Source organism: Rhineura floridana, chromosome 9, assembly GCF_030035675.1.
Source record: "Rhineura floridana isolate rRhiFlo1 chromosome 9, rRhiFlo1.hap2, whole genome shotgun sequence".
Taxonomy (NCBI): Eukaryota; Metazoa; Chordata; class Lepidosauria; order Squamata; family Rhineuridae; genus Rhineura; species Rhineura floridana.
Window position 1 is genome coordinate 3823844 of NC_084488.1, and position 22676 is coordinate 3846519.

Sequence of the window (22676 nt, forward strand, 5' to 3'; positions counted from 1 at the left end):
CCATTTGGGTTCAGCGAGCAGCCCTCCAACAGGCCCCAAAGATCATGCTGTGGCCATAAATGAGCACTCTGATATGCTCCAGCACCCTCAAACCATTGGTTGAAACAAAAACAATGTAAATAAGGCACACTCAAGTGCAACAATTCAATGGGTGCCTTAAATGGCCTAAGAAAGTACCAAAAAGCTCCAGATCTGCAGTGACCCACAGCCTGGATATCCTTTCTCCTGAAACCCAAAATGGCAGATGTGGATGCAGCCCCAATGCAAAAAGAATGGGTACCAAACCGAGACACAGCCAGCCCAGGGCACAGCTGGTCACAGCTCAAAACTGGTATGTAGTAAGGCACTGCCCATCCTGGTGGCAGAAAAGTTGACCCTCCCAGCTGCCCCTTGATTGTAAATAAACACTCAAAGCCCTCACTAGGCATTAATCCTCCACAGAGGATGCTGCCACAGTGATCAAGGAGCCCCTGCACTTTTGATCAGTCTTAGGCCGGTACAGCCTTACCTGAATTGCTTCGCCACTAAAACTGACTTCCTGCATTTCCAAAGAACATCCAGACACATAAGATCGATAGGACAGTAACAACTCACCCATCCTGAAGGATGTCAAAAATACAGTAACTGTGACAGCATGAAACAAGGCTGCTGCAAACTCTGAATTACAGATTGCTAGCCAAAGACCAAACAGGCCAAGCAAGATGTCTGGAAACATGGGACATAGGGCCTCAGAACTGGGGGGGGGGTGGTTGAGTATCTGCGACGTCCTTAATTTTAGTTTAAAAACCCAACCCTGACAACTTACCCTTAATAGGCCTGATAGAGAGGCCTCACGGTGGAAAAATTATGCAAGTTGGTTAACTGGAATGGGCTACTGGGGCGGATACTCCCTACTGGACTGGAATTCCCTGAATTCCCTACCTGCTCTGGAATAACTGGATCTTGTACTGACACAAAGGGATAGCATTATGACCATTACGGCTTTATTCACTTGAACACACCAAGTTCTTACAGCGCCACTGGCTCTGGGTGAGTTCTAGCCAAAGGGACCACCTGCCCCAAACACACCATCTGCTGTCATGAGAGGGCAACAGCAATGCCATTATCCAGACGCTTGTTCTGCTGTTACAGTGGTTTTTGGGCATTGCACGCCATTCTATTCAATGGGTTCCGCTTTACAGCGCTTTTCGCTTTACAGCGGGGGTCCAGAACGTAACCCACTGTATGAGTCTGGGCCCTACTGTATATGTATCGAATCGATATATATGTATATATGCTACGAAAACAATGATTAAACCCCACACTACCCCATTGGCTACAAGGTCTACCAGGTCAACGAGGCCCCAACCTAGTCCCAAGAAAATGCCCACAGTAGGCCACAAGGCCTTATGAGCAAACCCTGTGGGGAAGTGAGGGAAGGGCAGCTACCCACTATGTCAAAGCATAGAAACTTGCCCAGAAGGCAAGGAAGAGGCCTGATGAACCCAGAGACACAGGCCAGCACTCAAATACACACCTGAGGAAAAGCAAAGGGAGAGGGTGGCATGCAGATGCTGAGGGAAAAAGGGTTGGATGGTGAGAAGAAATGTAGGAACTGCTTAGCCAATGACCCAGTAGGCCTGCTGGTCACCCGCCCACGTACACACATACGGGAAAAAACTGCACAAGTATTGGTTGACGAATCAGGCCAAACCTCAGGCCATCCAGAGCCCCACAAAGAATCATGTCACTGCTTCCCATGCCACTGTCCACCACTGCTGTTGGCTGCTTGCTGCTTGTGACACCAACCACAAGCCAGTTGTTCCTGGCCACTCTCCAGCTTTTAGGGGTCCTCCCACAGACACCAGGAAGGACTGAAGAGGCCGGAGGAGAGGCAGGCTTAAACAGCTCAGCCCTCCCTCCTCATGCTATCAGGCAGGAGCTACAATAGGAGTTATTCATGGGGCAGCCACAAAGACCAGTTGCTCCAGGACCCCTTCAAGCCTGACAGCTGAGCAGGAATAGTTTTGATTTGATTTTGCTTTCTGTTATGGCCTTTGGGTAATACAGATCTTATATAAAGCTTGTCTGTAACTTTCATTTTCCTCATTCTGCATCTTACTTTTGATCTTCCCTATTGTTTCCCACTCACAGTTTTACTGTAGAAAATGGTCCATTTCACACAGAAAATGTTTCTAGTGTTGCAATACTGGAATGAGATTGAAACAAATCTTTGGACCAGGTCTCTGGAAGAGATAGTTTTGCATAATGCTCTTCCATGCTGAAGGGGGAAAATGTTCTGAGGATGTTTAATATATTTCTCCGATCAATGAGATTTGTCAAATCCCCAAACAGTTAAAACTTTATTAAGAAACTGGGGGAAGGTAACGAGCAGGCCGGGTACCACAGACCTCAATCCTGGGGCCATTGCTCTTCAGCATTTTTATTAATGACTTGGATGACGAGGTACAAGGAATGATCAAATTTGTAGATGACACAAAATTGGGGGGGATAGCTAATACTCTGAAGGACAGAAACAAAATTCAAAGTGATCTTGATAGGCTGGAGCATTGGGCTGAAAACAACAGAATGAAATTTAACTGGAATAAGGTCAAAGTTCTGCACCTAGGAAAAAGAACCCAAAGGCACAGGTATAAGATGGGGGATACTCTACAGGCGAGAAGGATCTTGGAATTGTTGTTGATCCCAAGGTGAATATAAGTCAACAGTATGATGTGGCTGCAAAAAAAGGCAAACACTATTTTAGGCTGCATTAGTTTCCAAATCACATGAAGTACTAGTTCCCCTCTATTTGGCACTGGTTAGGCCTCATCTTGAATACTGCGTCCAGTTCTGGACACCACATTTTAAGAAGGATGCAGATAAACTGGAACAGGTTCAAAGAAGGGCAACAAGGATGATCAGGGGACTGGAAACAAAGCCCTATGAAAGAACTGTGCATGTTTAGCCTTGAGAAGAGAAGACTGAGGGGAGATATAACAGCATTCTACAAGACCTTGAAAAGTTGTCACACAGAGGAGGGCCAGGATCTCTTCATGATCATCCCAGACTGCAGGACATGGAACAATGGGCTTATTTTTGGAGGGAAGGGGGCAGCTCTGGTGACCTATGGGGGGGGCAGCTTTGGCAACCCATTGAATTAAATGGGGCTTATTTGTGAGTAGCCATATGAATGCAACAGGATTGCACTGTTAATTTGTTAATTAAAATCAGAATCAGATGTTAAGTGTCAGATGGCCAAGTGTTCCCTTAGTAGGCTCTTTATTCTAGGGTAACCACTGGCTGATTCCATTCAACAGGGAGGTCATGTCTATCTCATGTAGTATTATTTGGCTACAACTATTTTTGCACTTCACAAAGATAAAAAGTTAGATAAAATGTTAGAAAACCTTTCCCTGTTTGATTGTAGTTTTTTAAAAATATCACTGTATTCATTCTGGTGTGGTGTTAACCCCCCTGGGCTTCCTTTTGGAGGAAGGAGTGGGCTGCAAATGAAATGAAACTTCATTAGGCCAGTAATAATATGTCATTGATTGTACAGATAGATAAATAAAAAGAAATGCTTCAAAGAAGATATAGTCCTAATTTTAGAATACCACTATGATGTTTCATTCTTAAGTGTTACTAGGGGGGCAGAGCGTCCCTGCTTGCTTTGCTCACCACCACCACCACCCTCAAGCACACACACACACACACCAGCACCCCCAAACTCATTGACACACACACACCAGGATGCTGGATTGCGCTGGTTGTGGATTGACTGAGTGACAGGGATTGAATGTTTATATTTGCATGTGTGGCAATTGTAGATTGGATAGGGTTATGATATGGAAGAGTGAACAAGGTTATGTTTTCAGAGCTGGTTAGTTAGTCAATGTAGGTTTAATATATGTTTACTATTTTGGGATTAGATTGAGAAGGGGTGGAGATAAATTAGGAATATGTAGAGTGGACAGAGTAGGCAAGGATATAAAGAGTTAAAAAGGCTTTACTTGATTATTACAGACTGAACTTGATTAATTTATTGTCATCTGTTACTTTAATAAATAGTTTATTTTCAGATATACATATGCCTTATCACTGGCTACTCTAGAAGCGAATTAAGATACACTTATCTACGGTGGCAGCAAGTACCTGAAGGAGTGAAACAGTCCAGGGCTTTGGACTAGTTGGACAGGGGGATTGAGGCCTACCTGGACACCTGGACCTTTATAGTGGAGGCTAGGGGAAATGGGACAGACACCCTAACATAGCACTGCTATAGTTGGTGTGAATATTATAGTGTTTCTCCAACTGCTAAAAGCAATGTGATAGCAGGGTGGGAGTGCAACAACCATCTCCATGGATGGAAGTCTTTTTTAGTTGTTTGAATAAGAATACTCAGAAAGGCTGCGATTATCAATGAATCAATCTGATCTTTAATTATCCTATTTTTCTTTTTGTATTTTGATTGGTTCTTCTTCTTCATCATCATCACCATCACCCATTTTTGGTATTGGAGGCAGAGGTTGCTTCCATGACATTGTGCACCTTCTACCAGCTTAGGCTCGCAATCCAAAACACATTGCCTGTGGTGATGGTTGCCCCCACACCCTGGAATGAAGACTTTCACACAAGAAAGTTGGAGTAAACAGCCCCAACTTTATTAAGAGAACAGAAGGATCGGCAGCAGAGAACTAAACACCTGCAGGCTGAATTTCAGCAGGAGCAAGGAAATGCCAAAATACCTGCTTTCAATGTTTGGGCAATACTACCCCAGCTTGAACCCAAACCCCATCTTTACAACAGGGAGAGGTTCTCATCACCACCCACAACAAAGAAGTCATGTTCTGTTCAGCAGGTCTCCGGGTGTTTTGGACTTCCATTCCCATCAGCCTCCAGCCAGCAAGGCATCTGGAGGGTACCAGGTTGGAGAAAGGCTGGAGTAGGAACAAAAGGTAAAGGTGTCCCTGCACTTGTAGTGCGAGTCATTTCCGACTCTTAGGGTGACATCTTGCAACGTTTACTAGGCAGACCGTATATATGGGGTGGGATTGCCAGTTCCTTCCCCGGCCTTTCTTTACCCCCCAGCATATGCCGGGTACTCATTCTACTGACCACGGATGGATGGAAGGCTGAGTGGACCTCGACCCCTTTTGCCGGAGATTCAACTTCCTCCTTTCGTTGGAATCGAACTCCGGCTGTGAGCAGAGCTTCGGCTGCGTTACCGCCGCTTACCACTCTGTGCCACCTTTTCCCCCTCCCATGTCCCGTGAGCAGGGAGTGTCTTGTTTGTTGTTTTTATTAATATTTGTAAGCCACCCTGGGAGCCTTTTTGGCTGAAGAGTGGGGTAGAAATGGCTTTAAAATAAATAAATAAATAAATAAATAAATAAATAAATATATACAGGCTGCAATTGCGTATCATGCTAAACCATGCAGCCCTCCAAGCCTCCCTCTCTGACCATACCCCTCTCTTCAGGCCACACCCCTCACTGCCCCTGCTTCACATCCAGAGTGTTTCTTCACGGCTGGAATGTATTCTTGAACTCTGATAATGGCTCTTCCTTCTCTGTATAGGAAGTAGAGAGGGGTGTGTGAGTATATGAAGAAACTAGCCCACTGTACAAAGGTAAAATTTATATTCATCGCCCCACTCACATTGGCCTCTGACTCTGCCCACCACTGACATATGGCCTTTGAAAAGTTGCCCAGAAGGGAATGTGGCCCTCAGGCTGAAAAAAGTTCCCTACCCCTGTGCTCAACCATGAGCAGGAACAAGCTGCAGGGAGTCTCAGGCTTGCACACACTCCTCTCCCCATCCTGCACTGGTTTCTGTATTTGCTTAACTGTGGTTTGTAATGCCATCCAGACTGTGGTTAACATTAACTAAGGTTAGTTTCAAACAAGCCAACTTCGAATCAATGTTACTGAAGCGAGTTAGTTTAAACTAATCATAGTTAACATTAACTACAGTTTATGTTAAGGTTTTTTATATGCTGCTTCACCATGGTGGACCATTCCCAACATATATAAAAAAAGACAATAAATACAATATATTGTATAAATACAATATATTGCAACGTAATTTTTAAAACATATAAACAAATTAAAAATACTGTTGTTTTTTACTGTCCAACTTATTTTAAAAGAACTTTTTTTTTTACTTTTCTGTTTCTGGGTCTGGTAAGCTGTGGTTAAACAAATTCAGAAATAAAAGCTTCCAAACTCCTCCTCCTAGCTAATTGGAGGAGGACAGCAGGGAGAGTGCACAAGTGCATGTCTCACTGCAGCTCAATCCCAAGTATTTACATTGCACTAAAATACGGTTTAGCATGACATACAAACACAGTCATTGCGAGTTTGCTTCCTGGCATATTTCCGGGAAAATATCAGCAGTGCTACTTTAGGTCCCTGTGGGCTATGGTGCAGTAAATCTGTTTCCTCCTAGAATGCATGTAAAAGGTTCAGAAGAGGGCAACCAGAATGCAGAGCTTGGAAGTAACTAGTTATAAGTAACAGATTACTTGTAATTCATTACTTTTTTGAGTAACGAGTGGGTAACTTCATTACGTTTTGCTGGTAACAGAATGAGTAGTAACGTCATTACTTTTGAGGAGTAATTGTAATGTTTCCAGCATTACTTTTGCGCTTTACTTGGGGGGGAGCAGGGGAAGTATTCTGCTCCTCTGATTTGTGAATAAAAATCATTTGCTTCAAATTGGGCTTCTGTGCAGCGTTGTTCTTCCTTCATGCTCTATGGGTGCTTAGGAGGCGACGAGGGAGGAGGTGGAGAGCGAGATGGGGTGGAGAAAACAATTGTTTAAAAATTGACAGGAGTGGAAGGAGAAAAGAGCTTGAGGCAATATATATATACAAAAAATATGTGTGTTGGGGTATCATCATTGCTGGGGTGGGGTGAGGGGATGTGAGATTCTGTTATGCCATTCTGTTAATCTTATGGATAAAAAAAAAATTCTACTACCCTCTGTGTGTGTGTGCTTATTTTTAATGTTGTTTTAGGCTACTTAGATGTGCAGCAGCCAAGGCCAGCACCTTGTAGGCAATTTTATTTAAAAAAGTAACTAAAATGTAATTGTAGCAATTACTTTTGAGTAAAATAAATAAAATAAAATAAATAAATAAAATAAAAGTAAAGTAATCATTTACTTTCAGAGCAATTGTAATTGTAACGGTAATTACTACTTTTTGGGGCCCATGTAACTGTAACTGTAATTTATTACTTTTTAAAAGTAATTTTCCAAGCTCTGACAGAATGATCAAGGGGATGGAGCGACTCCCTTATGAGGAAAGGTTGCAGCATTTGGGACTTTTTAGTTTAGAGAAAAGGTGAGTCAGAGGAGACATGGTAGAAGTGTATAAAATTATGCATGGCATTGAGAAAGTGGATAGCGAGAAGTTCTTCTCCCTTTCTCATAATACTAGAACTCGTGGACATTCAAAGAAGCTGAATGTTGGAAGATTCAGGACAGACAAAAGGAAGTACTTCTTTACTCAGCGCATAGTTAAACTATGGAATTTGCTCCCACAAGATGCAGTAATGGCCACCAGCTTGGACGGCTTTAAAAGAAGATTAGACAAATTCATGGAGGACAGGGCTATCAATGGCTACTAGCCATGATGGCTGTGCTGTGCCACCCTAGTCAGAGGCAGCATGCTTTTGAAAACCAGTTGCCGGAAGCCTCAGGAGGGGAGAGTGTTCTTGCACTCGGGTCCTGCTTGCGGGCTTCCCCCAGGCACCTGGTTGGCCACTGTGAGAACAGGATGCTGGACTAGATGGGCCACTGGCCTGATCCAGCAGGCTCTTCTTATGTTCTTATGTTCTTCTGTAGAAATCAGTTGTGATGGAGAAGGATTTTGACTCAAATTCTGTGCCTGAAAAATCTGTCAGTTGTATAAATCAGACAAATCCATCACATGTGTACATATATTTGAATCATTTGCTCTTTTTCTTGGAGTCATGGAGGGGAATAGACCTCTGAAGGGCACTGGACAGCTGTGGCTCACAATTTTCTGAACAACCACTGCAAAAATAAATAAATAAAATGCAGCAAATAATGCTTTAAATAGTGACTCCAGGTACCAAACACAATCTCCAGTAAAAAACTCTGACATATCATTTGAAAGATGCTCTTGCTGAAGCATGGCTTCAGGTGAATGGAGTTCCAGACTTGCAGATTGACTGTGAACATGTCTCTTACACAGTCAGTCCTTTTTACACTGATGATATTTTAAAGAAATTGTCCTCAGATACATTGAGGATATTTTAAACGTGGTATCATCACACAGGTGAACAGGAAGCCAGGCTTAGCTGTGGTTCTCTGTTAAGTATGCCCTTGATGGCAAACCTAATTAGCTGTTTTTCACATAGTATTTTTGCCACAGGGTTGAGATGCAAATTGCAATACAGGAACCTGCCCTCAGATGAACTGACATAGCTCAGAATTGCTTTAAATAGCTGTTTAAACATAAACAAACAAACAGGGAAGTGTCAGTTTAGGTAGCTATGTTGATGCTTTTGCATGTTGAAATCTGACCCTAGTGGCTGAAACAGAGGCAAGAGATGGTTCTTCATTTGTAAAAGAACTTAATGTGGTTTGAAAGAGGCATCACTCCCCAAGGTTTAGAGACATTTCTTCTGTCCCACTGTCTTCTTAGTCTAGGTTTTTGAAATAGTATCTGGAAGAGTAGTGAAAGGGAAATGTGCACACACCACATGCATAGAGTCCTTTTAAAAACCTTCTTCAATTCTCTCAGAAAAAAAGTGTTTGCATCTCCAGTCAGAAACAAAACCTCCCCACAGAAATCCTTGTATGAATCCAATTTCACAAAACTCTTGGTCATTTCATCTCATAGCATATTAATAACAGTGAATTTCGCCAAAGAGCAAAAATACAGCCAAGGGAACAAATCTGTTGTCACTCCCCTAGAGGATCCAGCCTGCCTCATTTGAACTGCATTACAAGCCAGCAGCATAGTTCTTACCAATGCTGTTTTATTTTACCAATTCCAAATTAACCAACTATGTCTCCCTGTGAAACTCTGATTCACAGTTTGCGCATTTACCACTACAGCTGAAATCTGGTTTGTATTTAACGTAACAAATTATGCAAAGCACACCAAATAAGAACCATTTAAAATTCCAATGGCCCTCTTAGAAAACATTTTAGCAAAATATTTGCTTTGCCGTTTCCCTTCTACTCTTATTGAAAACAATAAGTCACCATGCAAAAGTTGGGACGCCAGCAGCCCCCACAGGCCATCGGGTTCCTTTTATGCCAGCATGGGATTTGCTGTGTATACAGGACAGACATGTGATTCCAACATTAAGTAAAATTCTAGTCAATCAGGAAAATTCCAAATCTTGCTTAACATTAAATTCCATTGTGCCCACATCGCAAGAAGAACATGCTCCTTTTGATTGGCATTAGAATGTGTGGGATAATGGAGAATGAGGATTGTATCCAACACTTACCGGTATGAGCAGAAGGCCAGTTGAACAACCTGTTTCCTCCCCTCCTCCCCTGAAAAGCCTCTCCATAGGGTTGGGGGCCCTCCTCAATAGCATGGCCTGTGCTAATGGGGGCTGCAGTGCGAGAGCAGAATTGCCCAGAGTCAGGCAGAGCAACCTTGCAGTGACAGCAAGGGCCTTCCAAAGGGGAACATATTCCATGGGCTTTAGGGTTACCAGGTCTCCAGATTTTGCCTGGAGACTCCAGGTTTTTTGGGTCCTCTCCAGGTCTCTGGGTGAGTTGCCCTAATCTCCAGACTCTTAACTTTCATTTTTTAAAAAAGTAAGTTCCTAGGTGATCTGATTCAAGAGATATACACCAAAATGTCAGCTGCTCCTCTCCAACTTCTGTTAGTATCAGCTGCTCTAATCCCCACCCTTTCAGGTTTTCAGCTAATTGAAGTCAGGGTTGTGATTGACAAGGGATTTGTTGACCTCCAGGCAATAGCTAAACCCATTGCAAGTTCTGAAAATAGTTTCCTTTTCCTGCTTGTCTGAACATCAGGAATTCAGTAAATTTATAGCTTTCAGCACCATCAACAGAACTTTCTCTGTGCAGGAGATCTGAATACATTGGGACTTGCTTCTAAGTAAACATACATAGGATCGCACTACTCCTGAGTGCTCCTATCTAACATCTCCACAACACTAGGCTCCCTTCTTCCTACAATGGCCTTCTGGTGACTGGCCTGGCCTGAGGACACTTAAACCTTTTTTGCCAGAAGCAAGTAGGCTAGATGAAATGTTCCCTACCCAGGCTCCCTAAGCAGGTGCGAATGAATGATCCCGACACTTCAGCTGGACCTGGAAACACCATCATTTAGATAAGATTTCTATTTTAATTTCCAGTCAAAGAAATGTTTTTGGTTGAGTGGTATGCTCCAAGCAGCTGTGGCTGATGCGTAATGTATCATGGTTAATTACATCACTAAGGCCCACTCCATGACATCACTAGGGCCCAGCCCATGACATCACTAGCGCTCACCCCTAAAATCTCAGGGTGTGAGACGCTTCTGACCTGGCAACCCTAATGGGCTTCCCCGTGCCAGTCCCCTCTCCTATGAATCAATGCTGGTCTTTGGGAGAAGGCAGGGAGGTTAGGATTGAGATACTGGAGGTCTGTAAGTGAAGGTCATGGGAGACCAGGGAGGGAATGAAGCTTGGCAGGGCTGAAAAGAGAGGGAAATGGGCTTTGCATAGGTGGGGGAAAGGGGGCTAGGCCATCCCTGCTCTCCCCCATAAAACCTGTCTCTTCATTTCCTCTATGGGTAGAGACAACTTATGTTGGTTCCAGTACATCGCCACCTCTCTTTTCTGAAAATGGGTACACAATGCTAGTCAAACCCCACCCTTTTTACTCTATAACCTGGTCGGATCAGCTTGAGTACATTTTTTAAAAAAAAATTCAGCTTCGGTCAGATTTCGCAACTGATTGACAGATCAACCCGTTCACCTTCCAGGTGTGGCCAATGGAAACACTTTGCTGTAGGCAACTAGAGTGCCCACAGCCTACAACTGCCACAGCCACCACCAAAGCACAGAGCACTTGAACAGCTTTGCCACCATCATCATAGCCAACAGAGACAGGTGGTGGTGTCCTCCATGCCTTCCCCAGCATCATTCCCCCTGCACATGAGCAGCCTTGATGGGATCAGCCCTGCAAGAAGACGCTCCTCCCAGTTCCTCCGCCATCCCCAACTGGGAAGTACCAGTGGGGCTTTGTCCTAGGACATAGGCATCCACAGGAACTTTTTTAAGAGGAAGGAATTAATACCCCAGAACAAATGCACAGACATACATAACTAGCTACCATTTCTGGTTGGTCTGGTGACTGGGCAGTAGTGAAGTCTGAGTAGACCTGGCCTCTGAGAAACTTCCTTTGTTTCTTAACCCTAGTTTATCCTTTGAATCTGGCTACCAGCTAGTCTCACGGTCCCTGGTCCCTGGCTCGCCACAGGCTGCTACTGATGGCCCATCGTGGCTTTGAAAGTGCCTGTGACTATCAGTGGGCAGTGGGTCGATGTGCTCCCTTTCACAGTGCACTCTCTTGCCTGCCTGTCAGGAGGCATGGGATGGACTTTCAGTGCACTTTATATTTAGCCTGTGCATTGTATGTAGGGGACACGAGCTGCTAGCTGCAGGGAAGAAAGGTTAGTTTACCCAATGCACGTGCAGAGCTGCCCCTAGGCACCGGGAAGCAGGGCAGTTGCCCCGGGCCCTGCGCTTTGGGGGGCCCCCACGCTTGGCGATCTGCATATAAAAGCAGCAGCTGTGTCCTCCTCACGGCCGCAGTAGCGAGCTGAGGGGAGCGTAGAAACAATATAGGAGGAAGAGGTGGAGCGCCAGTCTTCTGACGGCCGCAGTAGCAAGCCGAGAAGGAGAAAACCTCACAGCGAGAAATGCTAAGCGAGTCTACAACAAAGGCTGCAAAAAAGGGAACCGCTGCTGAAAAATACAAAGCCGCCACCGCTGCCAACGAAGGCTGCAAAAAAGGGAGCCGCAGCCACAAGCTCCTAGCAGCCGAAATACAAAGCCTCCGCCGCTGCCTGGAGGAAAGGATATATAGAGAGAGAAAGAATGTGGGGGGGGGCAACTATGCTTTTGCCCCGGGGCCCGCACATGCTAAGGGCAGGCCTGTGCATGTGCTTCCATCCCTTGCTTACCAGTGTGGGGTGCTTTGTCCTTGTGGGAGTGGAGAGGGAGCTGGTGTTGAATGCTTTTGTTTGGAGTTCTCAGACAAAGTACCTGTAAGAGTTCTGAGCAGACATTTGGGAGCTAGGAAGACCTTTAGGTATTTGGAGGTCAGGCTGTCAGTGCAAAGTGCTGTTCCTGTGCAACGTCTCCATTCTTCATGGTTACTATCACCAAAGTTACTCCTTGTGTGCTCTAAGCAGGAGTGTAGTTGTCCAGGGTCTTGGGGAGGGTCTTACCTTTTGGGGAGCCAGATACCAGCAGGGTCTCTATGTCTCCAGCAGCCTATGAGCCAATCAGCATGAAAGGCAAGTGAGTTGGCCACTGAAGAGAGTCTTCTAACATGCTTCCTTTCCTGTTGATTGGAGCCAATCAGAGTGAAAGGAGATGAGTCAGCCACTGAGAAGAGTCTTCTCAGTAGCTAACACACTCCCTTTTCAGGCTGATTAGTTTCTAGTAATGTCTGTCTGTGGGAGAAGGCATTAACAAGGATAGACAAGCAGAAAGCAGTATTCAAACCTGGCCAGATTATTCTATAATTTTAGAAGGTTGTAAAATCTTAGAAGGGGCATCGCTGTGACTATCATGAAGGGACCCTGTACTTCTGAATTTGCCACTACACTACTGGCTCTAACTATAAATAATATGAGTGTCAGAAAGTTATAACCTCTTGCCATGTGAGGGGTTCACAAGCTGCAAGTGGTGTACTGAAATTGGATGCAAAGTTAGCCTGAATGTGGACACCTATGGAGCTGGTGGAATGTTGCGCTGATGTTGGGTGTAGGAACTGAATCTGAGGAGGCTTCAGTATATGGTGTATATATGTTTCTTCTTCTCTGTCACAAAACTATAACCCCTTCCTCTGCATCCTCTTTGGTGCCCTCTGTTGATGGAGTTTTACTGGTGGTGCAGATATAACAATATGGAATCCAGTGAGTCCCCACTGGAGGAAGCATATCTGGAGATACGCTGGCATTGCAGGTCTTACACCACATCCTAATGCCCCACTTTCCACAGCCAGCATATCTTGGGCATACGATTGCACCTTAAATTATAAACGGGAGCTTGTACATAGGATCTTACAAGGAGCTATATGAGCTCAAGCCCTTATCTCTGCTTTCTTTTACATAGCCCCTTTTCTTTTCTTTGAAAAGATAGCAATTCATTTTTATTGAAGGGACTAATGCTTTGCATTTAGACCAAATTGGAAAGGAGATGCTTAAGGGTAACTGGGTGATGAAAGGACTACATTAGTGTACAAGTCCAAAGGCTGCTGTTTCCTATTTGTAATGCTGAATTCACATGTGAGTCATATTTAAGCTATAAATGGTGGCGCCCAGGGAATATACAGTCCAATTGCCTTAAGTAATGAAATACTTTTATCAAATCCCCAGATGGCCCTGCATTCCAAAACTACATTCGCCTGAAGATTATATACATATATATATATATATATATATATATATATATATATATATATATATATATATATATATATATATATATATAAAACACACAAATATACTTTCTGCTTACTACATCAAGCTTTTTAATGGTGCATTTACTATTTAGGTATATTGTGAAATGCATTTATTCACATGCATCCGCTATAACCTTTGCTTCTCTTACACAGTCATAATGTAGTTTATGTTTCTGTATATTTTCTGACAAAGAATCACATACGGAGCATGGAACTCATTCATCCCTTTACCAAAAGCAGAAGATAAAAACCTCAGGCTCACTGAATGTGTGGGGGTGAGGAAATGTCACCCTCACCACAAAAAATAGGTTGTTGGCTTAGCCCCTTGAACCAAGCATGTCCCTGAGTGCATAACTGTCTTGTGTTATTTCTTAATTTCTTGATTTTATTAGAGTGAGATGAGATGTTGGAAACTGGCATTTATATATTTACTATTTTTAGATATTTGGTTATTACTGATAAGACAGGAAGATAACAGCAAAATATTGATTGCTTCACCATTGTGTATCACCCTTATACAAAAGGATCAAACTAGATGTTATGCATGAGCTACAGTCTCACAACATGTGTGTATGTTTCAATTTGAGTTTTTCAGCATTAGAATGGAAGTTTAACCCTTTCCCTTCACACCATTTGTGCACTCAAAAATCACCCCAACAAGCCATTTTTTATCCACAAAGACCCTGTATGTTACCCCATAGGGAAACATTTATTTATTTGATTCCATTTATGTATGTCTTCCTATAAAATATCTCGAAGCAACTTCACAGTGGAAACACGAACAATAAAAGCAATTATGCACAATTCCATCTGTAAAAACAATTCCATATATAAAGCCAATCCTGTATGTATAATTTTTTTTAAAAAAAATCCATATATAAAAACAATTAAAACAATTTCATACATAAAAACAATTACAAATCCAGTAAAGATATGGACTGGGATAAAGATTCCAAACAGAAAATGGCAGATGAAACGGGCTGAGCAGCCATTCTCCTTAAAGCCTTTAAAAAACAAACGTAGACCTCTGCCTTGAAGGCTGCTTTTTGTTGTTTTGTTTTTATTCAGGAGACTGTTCATGAATCATTAGTTATTTATTACTTATTATTATTATTTACATCTTCCCTTTCCTCCACAGAGCTCAAGGCAGCATGCATAGTTCTCCCCCCTTCCCATTTTATCCTCTCAACAACTCTCTGACGTAGGTTGAGCTAAGAGACTATAACTGGTCCAAAGTCATCCAGTTTCATGGCTGAGCAGGGATTTCAACCCGGGCCTTCTGGGTACTATTCCAAACTGCCACACCACACTGAGTCATGTGGAACATAGCTAGTTCCAAACTTTTTTTTTTGTCTATTCTATTGCAAAATAAAATATTGTTATGTAAGCTGCCTTGTGTGGGCTTTTGTCTAAAAGGTGGCTTAGAAATATTTTTTAAAAAATAAATGATAAATTTGTATGCAATAACTAAGAGCAGTAGAATTGTTACATAGTAGTTATATAAAATGGCTGGCTACACTTGTGCCTAGTTTCCATTCCTTAAATGAGTTTGGCATGTAATATTTGGTAGCAATGAGAGTGTCATTTTGTTAGACTTTTAAGAGGGAATGAAACATTTTCAGTTAGTAGGAGTTTGAAAACCAGGGCAAAAAAAGGAAGGCCAAGCAAACTGTAGACCGGTCTGAGCTCCACAAAAACACGGGTTGGTCAGTGGATCCTAATTATTCCAAACGCCAGCTAGCAGCTGTCTGACCATTGGATATGGTGATTTGCATGGTTAACAATTGGATGTCTATCTGGTATCTGAATGGCCTGCAAAAACTGTTTGTTGGGAGACTATTCATAATGGCACAGTCAAAAGTCTTCTGAAAGGCATACGCGTTGCCATTTCTGTTCTTTGCCCCTCCAAAATTGGCAATTTATTACATCAAAAAATAGCAGTCAGCCCAGAAAAGGACAAAATTGACACAGCTCCCTTTTGATCTTTTAGTTCTGAATAGGCATTCACCAATGAACTTGCCAATGAATATTCATTGAATGCAAAAGAAGTCACTCAGCATTTTAAAAGTAAACAATATACTTTAAATATTTTCTATAATGGCGGAAAGTGGCATTGTTGAAACAGTATCAAGGTAGCTTAATGTTTCAGAAAAGCACAGTGAACTTTTTATTTCCCAACAAAAATTACTGCTATATTTGCTTTCATATATAAGTTTACATTGGTACCATGCTTTCTCAAAATTCAGTCTTTGAACAGATTTGTCAGCCGATACTGAAGATTTATCATGTACTTTCCTTTCATTGGTATCATGATCAGCACTGTATAGAAAATAGGTAACAGCCAGTAGAGCATATCTGTGTTACGCAGTTGATATTTACAGTATCTCCAGTTGTTTCTCTAATGTTATTGCATTAACAAAACAGAGAAAATGCCCTTTTTTTTACATCTGAATGAATCCAGAGTACTCCCTGTAATTACTGTTTAGTTACTTCATACTTATTTAAGAGACCTTGAGTGAAATATATAGTTAGAGTAAATTTGTGAAAGCATATTGGCTAAAGATAAAAGAAATGATACATGTAATTACTCATATTGAGTTGGACTTAGATCCAATAGTATTTTTACTTAATTGTTCAAGAAATCTAGATTATCATGAAATGATTATGTAGATGTTAGAAGCAGCAAAAATTTGCTAAGTTGTAACGTACTGTACTGTAATGGCTAAAGTGACTAATTATACAAGGGTAAAAGACACAATCAGAAGACAACTTTGTTAGTTTGGAATCCCTTTATTTATATAACTTACTCACAGGTATAATTTACTATAATTTTTTTGCACACACACACACATACATACACACACACACACACACATGACCATGCACATTATATTTGTAGTAAGATAGTTTTATAATATATGACTTAAAGAGCAACAGGAGCAGGGTATGAATATCTTTTCCAGCATTTTATCATTACGAGGTAATTCATCATAATAGATCGCTCATCATAATCAAGAAAATGTATCCTATTTTTTAAGAAATAAGGCTTGGTGAATCCACTTTATGAGAGGTATCATATGACTCTAATTTCAGAATATGCATATGGAGAATGGCTATTATAACATTTTAAAAAATGAAGTGTTAGCTAACGTTTTAAAAATGTATCTTAAATATCTCTTAATCGCTTAGAGCGTATCAACAGTTCAAGGACATTGTAAGAATGTACCTTTAGCTTGCTGGGGGGAATCAGTTACATTTTTGTAATGTGATGAGATTTCACAACTCCTATTTTAAACCAATCATATCACTATGAGCAAATATTGGAACTACGGGTGTTGTGAGCATTTGAAAAAGGTTACTTGCAAGTGCACCCCTGTGCATCCCTGGAGGGGAAATGATGATATTCACCTCAGGGATGTCACCTCAGGGATGTTGGGAGTTGTCGTCCCAGTTGCTATCCCAGAGGGAAAGGGTACTCCACAAGGCAGCTACTACCTTAATGTTTCTCCATCTGTCCTAGAAAAACATTTGTGGCTTCTTTGGAGGGTAGGAGAAGGTGATTTAAGGTTGATTGCTATTAGCAAAAAGTTGATCTTCTTTCAGGGCATACACAAGGATGCTTATGCAGTTCATGTATGTGTGGCAGATTAAAGCGTCCCAGGTGAAACGGGCTTCTAAAGAAAATAATTGCCCCAGTGAAATGAGCAGGCTGCTGCAGTACATCTGTTTGTAAACAAACAAAGCGGGACCTGTCTCTGTGTATTTATGTGTCATGTGTTGCTGTGGTGTATTCCTGTGATATGCTGCCATATGTATTTGCAAATGGCATACTACTGTGTGTTGCTGCACTGTCCCTGCATGTTCTGTGTGTTTTTAGATGTGGCATGTTTCTGAACATTGCTGCATGTGTTTCCATGAGGTGGGTTGCTGCATGTTGCTGTGTTTGCATGTGGTTCACCAAGAGAAAGGAAGAGGTGAGTCCTGCTGTATGACTAACATGCATAGGAATGGCCTTTGCAACAGGCTGGCTCTGTGTAAAATGAATTAATTTTAAGAATTTAATGCTTACTTCCTTGTTATTTAAAAACTGAAGTTTCCTTAAATCTTTTTGTTGATATGCTAGTATATTATTTCACCAAAATGCTTAGGGGGAAAAATCATCTTTGTCTTACAGTGAGTTACATTTGAAATAAGTATGCCTGCACATACAGTACATATTAATTTGGTACCTTAAATTTCTTAATTGGTTAGAAGGTTTGAAATTTACCTTAAAGCATCCAGTTTTGATTTTCACAGGTTGAATACTCTTTGGTGGGCTAAAAGACCCTGAAGCAAGAAAACATTGCACTGTTATTTTTACAGTAATAGCAGATCATGGATTAAGCCGGTAACAATTTCACAATCTCTCTCTAATCCTTCAACTACTACACATTTTGTTTGGTTAAGGTCTATTTGGCAGGGTTATGAGGTAAAGGTCCATATGTATTCATTTATATACAGGGTCAGTAGCAATCTCCAGAACATTCAGTTTATCAGACATTTAAATAAACTGTGGCATAATTGCACAAACTTCACTTATATATCACTACTAAGGATGGAGCAGCCAGTAAACTTGGATATCAATAACTATGATTTAGAAAAACTTTAGATCTACTTTACATCACTCTCTAATTAGTACCCTGAATGGAGACTCCAGTAGGTGAAGACTTAAAGTACAATCTTTGGATAGTTAAATACTAGGATACACTTCCCCCCACACCTCATAATCACACAGATACCAACATGTTAGCATCCCTCTGCTTAGTGCAGAAATCTTTACCTTGATTGCTTTTTAAAGGTTTTTAGATGCTGTAAATGTTTTGAAATGTTTGGAGTTGCTTTTCAAAATTTTAAATATTTTTATTTGATTTTAAATTGATTGCTTTAATTGTTTGATGGTTGCCACCCTGAGCTCCCTTTGGGAGGAAGGGTGGGATAGAAATTTAATAAATAATAAATAAATAAATTTGATAATAATATAAGAGGTTCAGGCCTCTGTAGCCATCCACTGATTTTGTGTCACATGGATAAAAATGATGAAATAAAGATATAATATCAAACATGTCAAACTCATTTTTCTCATATCGTTACCTATTTTTTTCTGATATTCTCAGAAATAGGTATACAGAACTTCCATTTTTCTCTTGACTTCACGTAGTCATACAGTGGCATGGCAGTTCTGTTCCATTCTAGGGTTCTTTTAAAAAAGAAAAAGAAAATAGGAGAGGAATACAGAGTCAGACATTACATTGAAATTTGTTATTTCGACTGGTTAAGAAAAGAATCAATTTTTTCAATGAATTTATTCATCTGTCTTACAGTAAAGCTTCTTATAAATAAGTAAATTTTTACATGAAAGCGATGTTCCCATTCTTGTTCTCTCTTCTTTCAAACAGCCACATATAGGTGGTTTTCTTGCTTCTTCTAGTTGGTCGCTGTATACATTTTTGCTGCCATAAGTTTAAATTAACTCTAAGTAACAACAGTATCTTTTAACCAATGTAAAAAAAAAAAGTAGGGTTAAGTATCCTGTCATTTCATTAATTATTCCTGGGATTTCTTTCCAGTGTGACTATATGATCAGCACAAGAAACAATCAGTATGTGGTGCTCAGCATTTCCAGTAGCTAGATTGTACCCAACTCCTTCAAGCCTTGGAAGGACTGCATCCAGATGGAAAAGGGACCCTATTTAAGGGGAGATGGAGGTGATGGGATGCATGACTTGGGGCTACATTACTCTGGCCTCAAGACATGCACAAGGAAGAAAATGATGGAGAAACAGCACTTTGTACTAGGGGGTACTTTGTGCAAACAGCTTCAACACACCTACAAAGAACACGCTACTAACACATCTCACAGGGCCGGCTCCAGGAATGCCGGGGCCCTTGGGCATCAGCTTGCCCTGGGCCCTGGCGTGTGCGCACACGCACATTCATGCTCGTGCGCAGCCCACCCCACCCCCACCTACCTGTCTCCTGTCTTTTACTATTGCCATTAACCAAGATGGTGGCCGCGGTTTCCCTAAGGGGATGAAGCCTCCGCCGCCATCTTTGTTGATGGCAGGCATGCATGCTATGCACGCGCATCTCTGCCATCAACTAAGATGGCGGCAGGGGCTTCAGTACCTTAGGGAAACCGCGGCTGCCATCTTTGTTAAGGGCAACGGTAAAAGACAGCAGACAGGTAAGAGACATGGGCGGGCTGCGGATCATGGAAGGGGAGCGGAGGGGCCGCTGAGGGGCCCCCTGTAGCTCCAGGGGCCATCAGGCCAGTGCCCAACCTGGCCGCCCTTTAGAACCGGCCCTGACATCTCACCTCAAGACTTTTTACAGCAGGGATGAGATTGTGATGAAGAAGTAAGTGTGATGGCCGTTCCATGATTTCCATTCATTTTTCCAAACTGGAATTGCACCTACTGGCTCATAGATCGTGAGTTAAATGACAGAGATAATGTACAAGAGTTTAATGTATGAGTTTATATATGTATAAGATCACATATAAGTGCTTTGACCATTCAAAGTTGTCATATAAATGCTAAGCATTAATGTTTCTTTACATACAGCCGTCATTCGTTCAGATACAATGTATAGATTTATAAACATAAAACAATAATATTTCACATCACCTCAGTTATGCCATAATGAGTTTTAAAACCTAGATAATAAAACTGATTTAAACTGCAGCACCTTCTGTAAGCCTCCTATATTAAAAAGCTTTGATCTTGAAGATTAAAGGCACTATGGCATTTTCAAAACACAGCACCTAGACATGGGGCACGATCCAGCCAAAGTTAAGCAATTGAAAATCCCTTTGATTTCACTGGGAAAATTAAGTCAATGTTTAAATCCTTCTAATTTAAGTAATTATGAAAAAGGTCTAGATGCCAAGGGAAATAGTCATTTTGGCACATTGTCCAAAGCAGATTATATTTAGATTATAAGACCAAACACAGTTACTTAAGATTAAAATCATTAAATCAATAGGGCTTACTTCCAAAAACATGTGCCAGCCTTTTCTCAACTTGCCAGAAATCTGATTGATGGATTTCATTTGTAATATACTATTAAGAAACTATTTGTAAAGTGCCCACAATCTACTGTTGAAAAGATCTACCTTTGGTATACAGCTGTGTAATTTTAACTATGATTTCTTTGAAATAACATTAAATGAATAAAGCAGGTCTTCTTTCAAAGGTATGTATAATGATTTAAGTCACAATATGCAAAGACTGTATTCAGTTGAGAATGTAATTTGAGATAATAAAACCCCAAGAAAACAGCATACAAACTGTTGCTTTGATTTACTAATATATTTCCAAGATCAAAAATACTCGTAAGAGAAAAATAAAATGCTTATAGCTTCACTCATGTACGAAAAAGGCACCTGCCTTAATTTCTGCATCATGTAAATAGTTAACATTCTAAAATCTATTGTGCTCATTCACAACTTTGCCTCCATGCCACCACCACCTTCCATTTGTCTTTCAATACCAATCCTCTTCCTTTGCAGGTTGGGAGACCTTGAGAAGCTTGGGTCAGTGCTGTAGTTACTGCTTAATGAGACTGCAGTAGATTAACAGTAGCTCTTTTAACGCCCAAACGGCTCTGTAAAACAGCCCTAACAAACTCATTAATGCAGACCTTACTTGTGCTTCAGTCCTTCTGTCCAAAGTCTCGTCTCACTTTCCATTTCATACTCTATGAGGCACTGTCTATCTATTATGTAGGGTTGCCAGGTCAGAAGATCCCAAACCCTCAGGTGGGCCCTAGTGATGTCATGGGGGCAGGTTGTACTGATGTCATGGGGCGGGCTGTAGTGGTGTCATGAGGTGGGCCCAAGTGATGTCACAGGGGCAAGTCTTAGTGATGACATGGGTGGGCCCTAGTGAGTCACTAAGCATGATACATTAAACATCAACCACAGTTGCTTGGAGCATACAATTCAAACAAACACATTTCTCTGATTGGAAATTAAGATAGAAATCTTAGCTAAAAGATAGAGCCTGGATAGGGAACATTTAATCTAGCCTACTTGCATCACAAGAAGGGTCTAAGTACCCTCAGGCCAGCCCAGTCACCAGAAGGCCATTGTAGGAAGAAAGGAGCCTAGTGTTGTGGAGATGTTAGATAGGAGCACTCAGGGGTAAAGATGGATGCCCCTGAAGGCTGCAATTCTAAACACACTTACTAAGCCCCATAGAACCCGATAGGACTTACTTCTGAGTAGATATGGTTTCGATTATGCTGTCAGTAAAGCTTCATTAGGGATCCTCTGCAGAGATGTCCACATCCAAGCAGGGTTGGCAACCCCCTGCCTGGAATGCCCTGCCCCTACATTTTTACATGGCTGCCCCAAATTTCTTTATAGATTTGACGCTTCACTTCAGAAAGAGGTTTAAGAAATGAGTAAGAGTAAGAAGATTCTCTACCCTTTTCTGTCTACCTTGTGGGCTGCTATAAACTCACTTTGACAGCCAACACAATTGACAGAGAGAAGAGACACATGGTTTGGTCTACCTTCACAGACAACAGCTTGGGAACAACGATTGCAGCCACACTTACCAGTATGCAAATTCTTTTTTACCTAGGGTTGCCAGGCTCAGGGCCTGAGACTGATCCTGTATATTTAGGAGAAGAGAAAGTCAGCCAAGTGCAGGTGTTCTTGCAACTCTGTAATGGGAAAAACCACAAGGTGGAATTCTCCCTTCCCCCTGCACAACTTTTAAAGATACAGAAGACCTCTTGGTTGCCAGGCCCGGCCTCCTGAACCTGGCAACCCTATTTTTACCACTATTGGGCAAGAAACAAACTGTCATGCAAACAACAAGATGCATCATCAGTGGGTTTACGGGGGTTGAGATGAGCACATGGAACCACCATTGTTGCTTCTATGGCTGTAAGGGAGTGAGGTTAAAGGTAAATGAAATGCAAAAAGAAAAAGAAAAGACAGTGATG